Source organism: Octopus sinensis, linkage group LG6, assembly GCF_006345805.1.
Source record: "Octopus sinensis linkage group LG6, ASM634580v1, whole genome shotgun sequence".
Taxonomy (NCBI): domain Eukaryota; kingdom Metazoa; phylum Mollusca; class Cephalopoda; order Octopoda; family Octopodidae; genus Octopus; species Octopus sinensis.
Window position 1 is genome coordinate 39784697 of NC_043002.1, and position 16404 is coordinate 39801100.

The following is a 16404-nucleotide window of genomic DNA, read 5'->3' on the forward strand; positions in this document are numbered from 1 at the left end:
TGCCCCAGCATGGCTGCAGTCAAGTAAAAGAATATACATATATACATACGTGTGTGTATGTGTGTGTATGAATACATATTTGTATTTGTATATAAGTCTGTGTGTATGTATGTGTTCATACATACACATGTATGAACACATACATATTTATGTATGTGTTCAACACATACATATTTATGTATGTGTTCAAGTACACATCCATGTATGTATACATTAATGCATGTATGTAATAATATATATATATATTGAATGCCACCAGCCCTTGTACAAAAAGTTTGCTTATACACATTATAGACAAACTTCTTTCATAAAGGTTGATGACATTCAATGAAGTAAAAAAAAATTTTGAATAATTAATAACTTCAAAAAATCCATCTTTAATTATTTTTACAAAAGTTTTTAAATATATACATACACACTCACACACACACACACACACATGTATATATATATATATATATATTATATATATATACATGTGTGTATATTATATATATATATATATATATATATATATTATATATATATATATATAGAAAGGCTGAAGATAGTTGTGTGCAAAAGTGCTACACCCTAGCAGTGGAGGGAACCTGTGGAAGAGGTAGACCCAGGAAAACCTGGGACGAGGTGGTGAAGCACGACCTTCGAACTTTAGGTCTCACTAAGGAAATGTCTAGAGACCGAGACCTATGGAAGTATGCTGTGCATGAGAAGACCCGGCAAGACTAGTCAGGCCATAACCCGTGGCCCCGACCTGGGACGTAGTCAGTCCTGTGCATACCTTCCTTCTTGTGACACTTATGAAGACCTGTTGAGGCAAGTGAAAATCAAATCAAATCAAAACAAATCAAAATAGATGAACATCAGTGGAATTGTATTCTTTGTGGTACCAGTGCCGGTGGCACACAAGAAAACCACCCAAACGTGGCCGTAACCAGTACCGCATCGACTGGCCTCCGTGCTGTGGGCACAACAAACACCATCCGATCGTGGCCGTTCGCCAGCCTCATCTGGCACCTGTGCCGGTGGCACATAAAGACACCATCCGAAGACCCGGCGACGTAGTCAGTCCACCTGTGCATACCTTCCCTCTTATGACACTTGTGAAGACCTGTTGAGGCAAGTGTGTGACACTTGTGAAGACCTGTTGAGGCAAGTGAAAATCAAAAATCAAACCAAATCAAAATAGATGAATATCAATGGAATTTGTATCTTTGTGGTTCCAGTACCGGTGGCACACAAGAAAACCATCCGAAGTGGCCGTAGCTGGTACCGCATCGACTGGCCTCCGTGCTGTGGGCACAACAAACACCATCCGATCGTGGCCGTTCGCCAGCCTCACCTGGCACCTGTGTCGGTGGCACATAAAAACACCATCCAAAGACCCGGCGACGTAGTCAGTCCACTGTGCATACCTTCCCTCTTATGACACTTGTGAAGACCTGTTGAGGCAGAGGCAAGTGTGTGACACTTGTGAAGACCTGTTGAGGCAGAGGCAAGTGTGTGACACTTGTGGAGACCTGTGAGGCAAGTGTGTGACACGCGTGACACTTGTGAAGACCTGTTGAGGCAAGTGAAAATCAAAACAAATCAAAATAGATGAACATCAATGGAATTTGTATCTTTGTGGTTCCAGTACCGGTGGCACACAAGGACACGCGTGACACTTGTGAAGACCTGTTGAGGCAAGTGAAAATCAAACCAAATCAAAATAGATGAACATCAATGGAATTTGTATCTTTGTGGTTCCAGTACCGGTGGCACACAAGAAAACCATCCGATCGTGGCCGTTCGCCAGCCACATCTGGCACCTGTGTCGGTGGCACATAAAGACACCATCCGAAGACCCGGCGACGTAGACAGTCCACCTGTGCATACCTTCCTTCTTGTGACACTTGTGAAGACCTGTTGAGGCAAGTGAAAATCAAATCAAATCAAAACAAATCAAAATAGATGAGCATAATGGAATTTGTATCTTTGTGGTACCAGTGCCGGTGGCACACAAGAAAACCACCCAAACGTGGCCGTAACCAGTACCGCATCGACTGGCCTCCGTGCTTTGGGGACGTAACAAACACCATCCGATCGTGGCCGTCCGCCAGCCTCATCTGGCACCTGTGTCGGTGGCACATAAAAACACCATCCGAGCGTGGCCGTCTGCCAGCCTCGTCTGGCACCTGCCAGCCTCATCTGGCACCTGTGTCGGTGGCACATAAAAACACCATCCGAGCGTGGCCGTCTGCCAGCCTCGTCTGGCACCTGCCAGCCTCATCTGGCACCTGTGTCGGTGGCACATAAAAACACCATCCGAGCGTGGCCGTCTGCCAGCCTCGTCTGGCACCTGTGTCGGTGGCACATAAAAACACCATCCGAGCGTGGCCGTTCGCCAGCCTCGTCTGGCACCTGTGTCGGTGGCACATAAAAAGCACCCACTACACTCACGGAGTGGTTGGCGTTAGGAGGGCATCCAGCTGTAGAAACACTGCCAGATCTGACTGGCCTGGTGCAGCCTTCGGGCTCCCCAGACCCCAGTTGAACCGTCCAACCATGCTAGCATGGAAAACGGACGCTAAATGATGATGATGATGATGATGATATTATATATATATATATATATATATTGCCAGCCTCCCCTGGCACCTGTGCCGGTGGCACGTAAAAAGTACCATCCATATGTGGTCAATGCCAGCACCACTTTGACTGGCTTCCGTGCTGGTGGCACACAAAAAGTACCAACTGATCGTGGCCGTTGCCAGCCTCCCCTGGCACCTGTGCCGGTGGCACATAAAAAGCACCCACTACACTCACGGAGTGGTTGGCGGTAGGAAGGGCATCCAGCTGTAGAAACACTGCCAGATCAGACTGGAGCCTGGTGCAGCCTCCTGGCTTCCCAGACCCCAGTCGAACCGTCCAACCCATGCTAGCATGGAAAACAGACGTTAAACGATGATGATGATGATGATTCATATAAATATCTACCTATTATGTAGTGAAAAATTCAGCAAATATTATATATATATATACATACAGGCATAGGTGTGGCTGTGATAAGAAGCTTCCTTCCTAACCATATGGTTCAGGGTTCAGTCCCATTGCGTAGCTCCTTCAGCAAATGATTCCTGCTATAGCCTCAGGCAACCAAAGCCTTGTGAGTGAATTTGGTAGATGGAAATTGAAAGAAACCCATCATGTATATATATGTGTATATATAAATAAATAAATATATATATATATATATATATATATATATATATATATGCATAAAACAGACAGAAGTCTGGTCAGCTCCTGTCAAACTGTCCAGCCCATGCCAGCATGGAAGGTGGACGTTAAACAGCGATGATGATCATGTTATACATATATGAGTTTGTGTGTGTGTGTGTGTGTGTGTGTGTGTGTGTGTGTGTGTGCATGTATGAGTGTGTGTGTGTGTGTGTGTGTGTGTGTGGGTGGGTGTGGGTGTGCATGAGTGTACTTCAGTTGAGATCATTTCATGCACATATCCAGTGGGTGTATAGAGTAAATGATTTCAAATGTGCATATTCATTACTGTTGACTTTCAAATTTTGTAGCTTAAGAATGATGAAGTAGCTGTGCAGTCATTTGACATGCTAGAAAGAGCAGCTAAATTTGTCTCAAATCACACATTACCATCTTAAATAAAGTGTACATTGGATAATGGAATCCACATTGCTTGAAAAATAGAATGGTCTGGGGTAAAATCTCTTTTGATTATAGCTCTGTACAATCATGGTTTATCTGAGGGTAAACAAGCCAGTCAGGGAACCTTTATGCAGTTGCTTGACCTGTTAGAAATAGCAACCAAATATCCCTCGAATCACACCCAACTATCTTCAAAAGGTAGAGAGCTTTTGTGCACTTGTCTTACCTGCTAGAAATAATAATCAAATATCCCTCAAATCACTCTATGCTGCATATTCATGGAGGTAACAATTTAAAAGGAACATTGCCCGGCCACTTAGAACAAAGAATCATTTGAATCTTAGCTACATTGGTTCCACCTTGGCGACCATATTCATCATATGCACATTGCTGCTCTAAATTTAAAAGTTGTTCTTTATTCAACATCTTCTTCAGTCAACTTATACTCCGAGTATCTTTATTTCCTTAAGGTACATTTATCACTTATAAATCATGAATCATTTACATTATGTATTCTTTTATTCTTTTACTTGTTTCAGTCATTTAACTGTGGCCATGCTGAAGCATCACCTCGAAGGGTTTTTAAGACTGGGCTTATTCTTTGTAAGCCTAGTATTTATTCCATTGTTTTTTGTTTTTTTTTACTGAATTGCTAAGTTACGGGGACATAAACACACCGACATCAGTTGTCAAGTGATGGCTGGGGGACAAACACAGACACACACATAAATATATACATATATATATACAACTAGTTTCTTTCAGTTTCCATTTACCAAATCCACTCACAAGGCTTTGGTCAACCCAAGGCTATAGATAGTAGAAGACACCTGCCCAAGGTGCCATGCAGTGGGACTGAACCCAGAACCATGTGGTTGAGAAGCAGGCTTCTTACCACAGAGCCATGCCTACATCGTCATTGTCAGTGATAACTCATATTCAAATTGTATATCTGTAGCCATTAATGGGCCTAAGAAAAAGTATGTACCATCATAGAAGTCAGCTGCTCTGATGATATAAAAATCTCTCAAAAAAATCACCTTTCCTTCATTAGACACTAAACTCTACTTGCGAAAACCTGTTGAGGTAAGTGAAATCGAAATCAAATTCAATGACTGACATCCATGCTAGTGAAGTGCTAAGAGCACCATCTGAGTGTGATCTTTGCCAGAGCAGCTAACAGGCTTCCATGCTGGTGGCACGTAAAAAGCACCATTTAAGCGTAATTGTTACCAGTGTCACCTTACTAGCAATTGTGCCGGTGGCACATGAAAAAACATTCAAGCGAGGTCGTTGCCAGTGCCGCTGGACTGGCTCCTGTGCAGGTGGCACATAAAAAACACCATTTGAGCGTGGCCATTGCCAGTACCGCTTGTCTGGTCCTCATGCCGGTGGCACATAAAAGCACCCACTACACTCTTGGAGTGGTTGGCATTAGGAAGGGCATCCAGCTGTAGAAACTCTGCCTGATCAGATTGGAGTCTGGTGCATCCATCTGGCTTGCCAGTCCTCAGACAAATCGTCCAACCCATGCAAGCATGGAAAGTGGACGTTAAACGATGATGATGATGATGATGATGATCTATACCAATAATAATTGGGGCACTTGATTTTGTTAGTAAACACCTAAAAAACAATCTAGAAAGGCTAGAGTTTTCAGAATAAGGAAAATGAATCACCTAACATGCACATTACAAATATAACCTGTAAGTGGAACAATAAGAATGTGCCAGACTTTCCAAAATGTGACATCGTTTTTGTTACCTGCATTCCAACAACAGAGCTTTGCATCTTTGTTAGAAAGCAATTCCTTCTTAATAGGAAGACTTCAAATAATTAAAAACTGACGGGAGTATACCATCATCATCATCATCATCATCATCATCATATGCACAAAGAAAATGTTTTTAAATTGTTGATAGTGACATCAAAGTTTCAGTTATGGTCAGCTTTGTCAAACATTATGATGAAGTCAATCACTGGTGAATATTTAAAGCACTGTTAACTTTTTCATTGTAAAAATAAATTTTATATACTACACATACATATTGTGAGTTTTACATTTAATGTTTGAATTTTTTTATGTATTATCATGCATAAAACATGCATATTGATATATATATATATAGAGAGAGAGAGAGATAGATATAGATATAGATTTAGATATATATATATGTGTGTGTTTGTGTTTGTGTGTGTACTCACGGTTATGTTAGTGTAATTTGAGAGAGATTTGGCTGGTTCTTGTGCTACTTGTGTAATATAGACCAACTGCATTGAGGCTAACTCTTTGGCTTATGGCCAAACAAACTGTTTACTGCTCGGTAAACAGAAGCAATAATTTTCCCCCAACTTCTTCCTCACTCTTACAAATTCTTGCCACTTTTTCTTCTTCCAGCAATCCATCTAAATGGTTGAGAGCCATCAATTTATGGTTAAACATACTCTTAGATACTAAAGTACATCAGCATATATTTCTATCTTCCAATCATACAAGACAACTCCATTCTTTGGTTGCTGTTGGACATTTTTTCTAGTTCCTTTACAAAGCAGCTGTTTTGTCATAAAGCCACTTTTCTGTTATTTAAATTTCATGTGTAAGTTCTTCTATAGCTGGTTTTCTTACCTCATTTCTTTTCTTCTCTTCTATTTACGTTTTGGCAACTCTTTGAAAGTAACTCTACCTCCACTCTGATTTGTTCCAATAATTTGAATTTACACTTTTACTATAAAAGTTTCAAATTTTGGCCAATGGCCAGCAATTTTGAGGAGAGGGTAGTTGGTCAGTTACATGAACCTCAGTACTTGAGTGGTACTTTATCTTATCAACTCTGGAAGGATCAAAGACAAAGTCAATTCAGGTAAGATTTGAACTCAGAACATAAAGAGCTGGAAGAAATGTCACTAAGCCTATATTGTAATGATTCTGCTAGCTCACTGCCTTCACATCATCTATAAAGATTTCTATTTTAACACAAAGGCGGTAATTTCAATGGGAGGATGGTCAGCTGATTGCATCAGCTCCAGTTCTTTACTGGTGTTTTATTTTATTGCCCCCCCCCCCACCCCACCCCCAAAAAAATGAAAGGCAAAGTTGATTCTGGTAGGATTTGAACTCAGGATGTAAAGAGTTGGAAGAAACACCACTAAGAATTTTTTCCAATGTGCAAACAATTCTGCTGGTCTGTTGCTTTCATTTTTTACTGTAATACAACAACAAACAAAGATATGCACAAGTAAAATATTGTTTTTTAAGTATTATTATTTAATTTTAAATAGCAATAACAATACAAAAAGCACATAACAATGTTATTTCACTTACTTATGCTGTGTACCTGAGAAGTTGTTCACCTGAGCACTGTATACAATAAGCTCTTTATTATTAATGGTGAACAAAGGCAGCAAGCTGGTAGAATCATTTGCATACTGGACAAAATGTTTAGTGGAATTTCGCCTATCTGAGTTCAAATTTCATCATGGTCGACATTGCTTTTTATCCTTTCAGGGTCAATAAAATAAGTACTAGGTAGGTACTGGGGTCAATGTAATTGACTTAACCCTATCCCTGAAATTGCTGGCCTTGTGCACAAATTTGAAACTATTATCAGTGATGAACAAAGGCAGTAGGTTGGCAGAATCATTGGCATACTGGACAAAATGCTTAATGAAATTTTGTCTGTCTTTGTGTTCTGAGTTCAAATCCTGCTGAAGTCGACTTTGCTTTTGAGCCTTCTGGTGGTGGTGGGGGGGGGGGCAATAAAATAAGTACCAGTGGAACACTGGGGTTCGATGTCATTGACTAGTACCCCACCTCCCCTCAAAATTTCAGGCCTTGTGTCAATAGCAGAAAGGATTATTAATGGTGTAGAGATACAAGAACCACAAATAATCTAAACCATTTAGTATTTTGCCCGAAATAGGCCTTCCTAAAATTTGTCTCTTAACATCAGATTTTAAAAACTTACAATTGACAGATATTGAGTAAACCTGAAATCAGTAAATTTACCGACTGAGTTGACAAAATGTTTATCCCAGTTATGGACCCACTGTTCCACAAATAAAAACTTTTGTGAATATATTGCCTGGAAGTTTACCTTTTATCTTTTATTTGTTTCAGTCATTGGACTGGGGTCGTGTAGGGATTTTACCTTGAAGGGTTTATCCAAACAAATCAACTTCAGTAAACAAACAAACACTGACTATCAAGTGTTGGGAGAATGTACACAAACATAAACATAGATATAAGATAAATATATGGTATTAAACACTAACTACAACAGATATCTGTTTGTCCTTCACAAAAGAAGATTAGTCAGAAATGTAGCATCTGACAGATATTCAAAAAGCTCTCTCTTAACCCTTTAGCATTCACTTTACTCTGTCAAATGTCGTACTTATTCTATTCATATTGTTTTCAATTAATCATGCATATCTCATAGTTTTGAGATTTCAATGATGTGGTTGTTTAATTTTTAGAATGCCATACTAGGATGGGTATGAGAGACCAGATCTGGCTGGTATGAACATAAAACAGGTAGAATATTTGGACTGGATTTGGCCAGTCTAAATGCTAAAGAGTTTAAACAAATTTTGGTATGACCCCTTCTACCATTTCATAGGTTAACTGATTGGGTTACGAGCCTTGCTAATTATCTTTTCCAGTACAATCCTTTTTTGTATGAAGTAGTTATGCAAACTCCTGAATGTGCAAACCCATGCTCAAAAAGTATTCCAACAATGTCCATCCCAATATTGTTTTTAGGAGTATTAGGAAATACAATATACAATGTATCCTTCTTTGGCTGAGATGGTGAGGTTTGCTTTGGCTGTCATTTTAATTAGGTTAAACGACCATGCAGAGACAGCCTCTGATTGTTGCAGTTGATAATGGTTCTACTACACCAATTACCATGAAAGCTACTTTCCTGTATCATCTAATTAATTTGGTAATAATTACTTTATTAATTACATGTCAGCAATTAATACCTAAGGTCCAAACCAAACAGTCTCAAATTGACAAACACAAGTCCACCTAACCCCAAAATATAACTGAAGTCCCCACTCACTCCATTCCTCTATTAATGAGTACATGAAGTAGACCTTGCATCCATATAATACTTCTTTTTTGCCACAATGTTGGATGAGTTTAAAATCATCTTAATTTTGTTAAACAAGACTCTTATCTGCACCCTTTTCAATCTTCACAGGAACCCCACTACCACCATCACCACCACCACCACAAGAAATGCTGGCTCTAATTACTTTTGTCTTTAAGTCCTTAATTACATCACATCTTCGTTATGTCCTTAATTACATCATTCCCTCATCATCATTTTTAATCACATCACTCCATCATCATCGTTATTTATGACACTATTGTAGCAGACAACTATAATCCTTCTCCACCAAGTCCAGCTTTCATAATCAGGTGATTAAGTCTTGCCCATCAGTGTGCCCTGGATCCTTAAGTGGAATTTGAACACAGAATACAAACATTCAGAACAGATATCACAAAGCATCTTGTGCAACACAATAGTCTAACAGGTCTGTCAATCCACTGCTCCTGGAGTGGTAGGTAAACTTGACTGGAAAGAATAAAAGCCAGTGTTGACTTTAGTGGGATTTGAACTCAGAGCAGAGAAGGCCAGAACAAATATCTAGTGGCACTTCCGTTGACATTCTAATGATTCTATCACTTCACTGTTAAGAGCATATTTGACTTCAACAGCTCATACCTCTTCTTCTATAAGCTCTTCCAATAATTGTTCCTTCTCTCTATATACTTGTTAAACTTTTCTTTTTGTTCAGCAGCCACTTGCATGTTGCTTTCTCTAATTATTTACAGCTAACACATAAAATGCCCTCAGTTCTGACCTAGCTTTCATAAACAATACAAACAGAATATGTATACATCAAACACTTAACTGTTAAGCAACATTCTTTAATGTATGGTTTGACCATCACATGTTACAATGGCCATGAACTCAAGTGGTTCTTAATGAATGTTTGTGTGTCTGGAAGCTGACTAGTTAGACCAGTGATTCTCAGACTAACAAAGGCCAGGCCACCCACAAACATTACTGAAATTTTCTAGCAGCCTTTTCTTCTCTTCTCTTTATAAATGAAATGACAAAAAGATTTTATATCCATATAATTCTTTTTCTTCATTAGTTTAAAATCTTGGAAAGTAGCATAATTTTATTAAACAGGACTATATATTCACCTCCTTTACAATTCCCACAAGGTGCTTCCATCTCCTTCCAGTGAGAAACAATGAGTAAGGCCCATGTGTATAAGGAAACTTTTTGACTAATAGGCAATAATTAATATATTAAAGATTTTGATCTCATCATCCCACTGAATTCATCATTGCATTTCAGCCCTCTAGTGCTGATAAAGTAAGTCCACATTGTCATTGTTTTAATGTCCACCACTTTTCCATCTTGCATGGGTTGGATGGAGTATACTGAGGAAGATTTTCTATGGCTGGATGCCCTTCCTGTCATCAACCCTTATCACTTGTTTTAACAGAATATTGGAAATGTATGACATTCATTTACAACAATCACATGATGTCAAAACAAAGAGACACAAACATACATACATTCACACATGTGTGCACACACACATACATACATACATACATACATACATACATACATACATACATACATACACACACATATACACACACACATACATACATACATACATACACACACATATACACACATACATACATACATGCACATGCAATGGGCTTCTTTCAGTTTCCATCTATCAAATCCACTCAAATGGCTGTGGTTGGCCTAGGGTTTTAGCATAAGACACTTGGCTAAGGTGACATGCTGTGGGACTGAACCCAAGACCACGTGGTTGGGAAGCAAACTTCTTAAACAGTCACAAATGTACTTCAGTCCAAATGAAATAGTGAGTTTGATATAATCAACTCTAACCCCCTCTCTCAAATTCTGTGGTTTTGTATTTATGTAAGAAAACAATACATCAGTACCTTTTCCTTACGTTGTGTGCTCTGCTTCTTACGGTCTTCGATCAATTTGCATTCCAGTCATGAAGTTTATTAAAGTACCATGAAGCATGGTCTTCAATCAGTTTTGTAAGGAAAAGGTTTTCAGTGCCAAAAGTTTCAAAGAACATTACTGACATGTTTATGTTACTAATAGGTTCTCTGTCTCTTTCTTACTCACTTTGTCCATCGGTCTGTCCGTCTGTCCGTCTGTCTGTCTTTCTGTCTGTCTGTCTGTCTGTTGTCTCCCCCTTCTCTCCCTTTCCCTCTCTCTTTTGGTCTCTCTCTCCCTCTCTCTCTTTCGGTCTCTCTCTCCCTCTCCCTCTCTCTCAAAGAGTAATAACCGGTACATATTTTGTGAAAAATATCAATACACACACACACACACACACACACACACACACACACACACGCGCACACACACACACACACACACACACAACACACATGCACAAATGCACACAAATACACACACATGCACACACACAAACGCACGCACACACACACACCAAACACACACCAAACACAGGATGTTGACAGAGCAGCATACATAATTTCATCACTATTCTTCGGAAAAAAAGAAACATCAGGCATGATGAATGAGCTGTGTCAACTTGTGTGTTTGTTTCACATTTACATGATAGAGTAAAAGGTAGATTATGTGATTTATTTACCTCATACAACCACACAAGGAATGCTGTTTATAACCATAGATTGTATTTTATAAACACACTGCAACAAATTTTATTTACTTGCAGGAAAATTAAGATAAACACAATGATAAATTATTAGGTCTGGTCATATGATGCAGAGGAATGAAAACAGTTGCATAAAGAAGGGCTGATTACTTAAAGTGGAGGGTAGTTGTGGAAGGGGAAAACCCAGGAAAACAGGACTAAATACTGAAGGCCAATCTTAAAATGCTGAAATTTATGAAGGAGATGACAGAGGACGGAGACATGTGGCACATTGCTGTGCTCGAGAAGACCTGCCCACCACAACAGAATTGAGATCCTAAAGCAAGGAGCTACATAAAAATCACTGATGCTGGTGCCACTTAAAAAGCACATGTGATGGTGCTACATAAAAAAGCACCCAGTATACTTTGTGGAGTGGTTGGCATTAGGAAGGGCAACCAGCCATAGAAACCAGGCCAAAACAGACTATGGAATCTGGTGCAGCGCCTAGCCTTACCAGTTCCTGTCAAGCTGTCCAACCTATGCCAGCATGGAAAATAGACATGAAATGTTGATGATGATGATGATATGAATTTCTACATACATTTCACGATTGCTGTTATTTATGAGGGGAAGTCAAAAATTATCCACACTTTCGCCATAATATATTTTTGTTATTTTCACACTGCCTTCTGCATATGTGCACTTATAGTTAGTGTTACTGGGGTCATGTGATTGAAGTTTGAGCCTGATCGTGCCATTTTTCTTTCTGACTTTACAGTGTAAGCATGGTTGCTCCACTAGCAATGTGCACCAAAGAGGAATAAAGAGCAGTGATCTGATTTCTCTGGTCAAAAGGTGTGTCAGATGCTGAAATTCATCAGAGGCTTTTAGCACAATTGGTTAATGGTTTCAATGGTCTGGGCAGCCATGTATGGGCATGAATTGACATGCAACAACAAAACTTTCTTCAACAATAGTCTTCGGCATATGGTATGAATTGCTGGCTTCAGTTTGTTGGCCAGCAAAGCACTGTATCTTGTACTGTTGACATACACCCCTTTTCAAACTCCCGACTAGAGAAATTGGACCACTGCTCTTTGTTCTTCTTTGGTGCACATTGCTAGTGGAGTGGCCATGCTTACACTGTAAAACCAGAAAGAAAAACGGTGTGATCAAGCTTAAACTTCAATCATATGACGGCATTAGTACCAACTATAAGCATACATGTGCAGAAGGCAGTGTGACAATAATAAAGATATGTTATGGCAAAAGTGCAAATAATTTTTGAGTTCCTCTCGTAGAACTCAGCATTGGATGTTTGAAGTGCATTTGGATACCTAACTTCAATGGATCATCAGGGAAATACTTATAATTAGAGGCAAGGGTTACGATATCGGGTGAATATCACCTTCTCCCATAAAATATTGTTCTTCATGTAGTTCAGGCTCCAGCAGGCGAGGAAAGAAGTCTTTAGGTACAAATGCAATTTACAACTGGTTTATTTACAAGTTTCACAGAATAGGTGAAGTGTGCTGCTCTCAGCATACCATCTCAAGCTGTGTGCGTTTTGTTGTATCTCCGTTAATGCAGGCCCATTGCCTCTGGAGATACAACATGCAGACAGGACTCGCTTGGAGACTCAGCCAGTAAAGTGTGCTCAGCAATCGCTTGTGGTGAAAAGAGAATGAATCTGTTTTTGTTGGGCCCTTATATCCAGTTTGCCATTGCGAGCTTCCTTGTGATCTCATGCATGGCAAATGGATGCAGGTGAGGTCTCACTCCAGTTTTGGAGATGGCAAGGCTGCCACGAGATCTCATCCAATATGGCGCTGACTGCTTGTACTGCTACATACTTTATTACATTCTGTTACAAAAATTAAATATATTTTATTTACTTATATTTATTTATTTAGTTAGTTAATTAGTTAGTCTTTGTGAAAGCAGATGGAACTTTAATCTTTCCATGTCTTTTCCAGTAAGCACTGAGAAATCAAACAAGGTCACATAAAAAGCACTGATGATGGTACCCTGTATATTCTGTAGAGTGATTGGTGTTAGGAAGAGCATCCAGCCATAGAAACCAAAATTTTACATTCTCAGAGCCTCTACAATATGAAGCAGGAAACCCTTTTTAGAGCTAGGGGTAAACTGGAAGTGAATAAGGATCAGTGGGGAAGCATCAGTGTAGCACCCTGGGCAAGCATCTTTTGCTATAGCCTCAGGCTGACCAAAGCTTTATACATGAATTGGGCAGACAGAAACTGAAAGGAGTTCCATCATGTGTATGTGTGTGTGTGTGTGTGCATGCGCATGTGTATATGCATATGTGTGCGTGCATGCACATATGCATATGTGTGTGCACGCACATGCACGTATGCATATGTGTGTGTGCATGCATGTATGTGTATGTGTTTGTGTTTGTACCCACCACTTTGTCAACTGGTATTGGTTTGTTTATGTCCCCCATAACTTAGTTGTTCAGCAAAATGAGACCATTAGAATAAGTACCAAACTTACAAACATAAGTATTGGGGGTCAATATGTTTGATTAAACCCTTCAAAGTAGTGCTCCAGCATGGCCACAGCCCAATGATTGAAACAAGTTAGTGATAAAAGATAAAAGCAAGGATAAAAGATGTACACAAACATGCACACACACACATGCATGTGCATGTCCATATGAGCACACGAACACACAATAGCAAATGTACACACACACAATCACACACATGAACACACACACAAACACACACACAAACATACAAACACATGCACATGCATGCACACACATGCACACACACATGCATACATGCAAACACACACACATGCATGCATGCAAACACACACAAACACAAATGCACGTGCATGCACATATGAACACACAAACACACAGTCGCAAATTTACACACATACAAAGACACACATGAACATACATGCACACACACACACACACACACACACACACACACACACACACACACACACTCACATGTGAGAGGACATCGACCACTTCATTATTATTCATTGATTTTGCTCTGTTTAGAATATGGAAAACATTCATAATTCTGAATTCAGTCACAGATCAATTCGGTTGATAAGTATGTCACAAAGTTGTGGAGGATTCACTTAATGATTTATATTAACAGGCTACTACCGTTCTAGATTGTTCATCTTTGACTTAAAAGTTGTGATAAGCTTTTCTATCAGATCAGAAATCATTTAGGTTGGAAATATTATAACTTAGATTCTGAGTTGCTAGATTTAGTTTTGTTTCTATATTTTTTGTTTTTTCATAGTTTTCGTTTTTTTTTGTTTGTTTTTGTCATTCCTTTTGTAGGTCAATAACCTTTTCACTTTCCATTTTTTTTTTGTTTTTTAATTTCATATTGAGATTGGAAGATATTCATAATATTTGCATTTTCTTTTGTTTGTTCCTGATTTTGGTTTTTGTGTACATTTTAGACATCTCAATGACATTCGTGTGTTGTGAGGTTCTTTCAAAACTTTAAAAATTAAAAAAAGAACAAAAACATTCACTTAAAAACAAAAAATTCTATAATGTACAAAGCGCATTCAAAAAGTACCAAAAAGTATTTCTTCCCTCCAAAACTAATGCCACATGGGCAAAATCCTTTAGGTGGGAGGTGATGCCACCCTTCCTGCACATGCATAAAACTTTTCCCACAAGTAGGCCACATCAGTTCCTGGTTGTTATACCTAGAGTACAGACATTTAGTGTGTAAATAAAATAAAATAAATGCACCCTTTTAAAACCTAGCCAGGCTCATGGGCCTGGTTTCCCGGTTTCAATAGCGTATATGTTCCCCAGCTGGATGGGACGCTGTTCCATCGCAGCGTTACTCATTTTTGCCAGCTGAGTGGACTGCAGCAACGTGAAATGAAGTGTTTTGCTCAAGAGCACAATGCGTCGCCTGGACCAGGAATCGAAACCGCAATCTTAAGATCATGATGCTGACACTCTAACCACTAGGTCACGTGTCTCCACCATTTAGTGTGTACTCATCAGATTTTCCTTTTCATGCAAGATGACTGAATGCATCAAGCAGAGATCATAAACCCATGTCCTATCACTACTGATGATGGTCTTCATGAAGACTGGGTTGTGGTCTGCACAGTCAAGCTTGTCCTGATCGATTTCTATGCTGAGTTGCTTCTGCTGTTCCACCAACACCTTGGAGATAAATTTTGCTAACACTTTCCACACACACCGCACAAACACATACAAACATGCACAGACATGCACATACACACACACACACACTCTCACATTTACATGTCTACATACACACTCACTCTCACACTTTTTCATGCACACACACTAATAAATGTGCTAAAACCCACAGTGAATATCAATATGCATAAACTTAAGCCCTACTATAGATTTATGAGCCCCCAATCCTGAGAGGCTCATAAAAAGTAATTAGCATTGTACCTGTTCTTCCTCCCCATCGTTCCCTTCAAACAAAAGAATGAAACTCAGATACATATACCAACAGACAGACACATATATTGAGATCTGGGGAATTAGGAGGCCAAATGTTAGGGGTTATGTGATTATGAAAGTTTTCAGCCGTCCATTCTTGTGTTACTAGAGCCATGTGTGATAGTGCAGAGTCTTACTGAAACACATATGGTCTTCCATTGCATACACTGCCTATCCAGGGCTTAACAATTATTTTCAGGACCTCAATGTATGTGGCAGAGTTAACTCTAAGGCCTTGTGGAAAGAAGTAAGGAGGCATCACTTGTCCTTCATTGCTGACAACCTCTAAAACCATGACAATTGCAGGAAATTTTGTATGCATAACCCTTGGAACTTCAGAAGGGTCTGCACATAACCATCTGTCATTTCTTCAGTTAACTTTTTGATCTTGGTCAAAGTTTTTCTCGTTTGAGAAAAATTAAATCAAGTCTTCTGCTGGATTTTTAAGTTTGCTTAAGAACCTTTTAGATCTGATGTAGTGATTTTCTTTTGCTTTTTCTGACAAATTGATCTTTCCTCATCATACAAGA

At 39.3% G+C, this 16404-nt stretch overlaps 1 long non-coding RNA gene across 1 annotated transcript in view; it reads left to right on the forward strand.

Moving 5' to 3' along the window:
- The window catches only part of LOC118763886, a 19278-nt gene extending 3144 nt beyond the window's left edge, over nucleotides 1–16134 (forward strand). The window contains exons 2-3 of the long non-coding RNA XR_004999645.1: nucleotides 7284–7290; nucleotides 16094–16134. This is a non-coding gene — a long non-coding RNA (uncharacterized LOC118763886). The remainder of the gene's footprint in view (nucleotides 1–7283; nucleotides 7291–16093) is intronic.
- The last annotated feature ends 270 nt before the right edge of the window (nucleotides 16135–16404 follow it).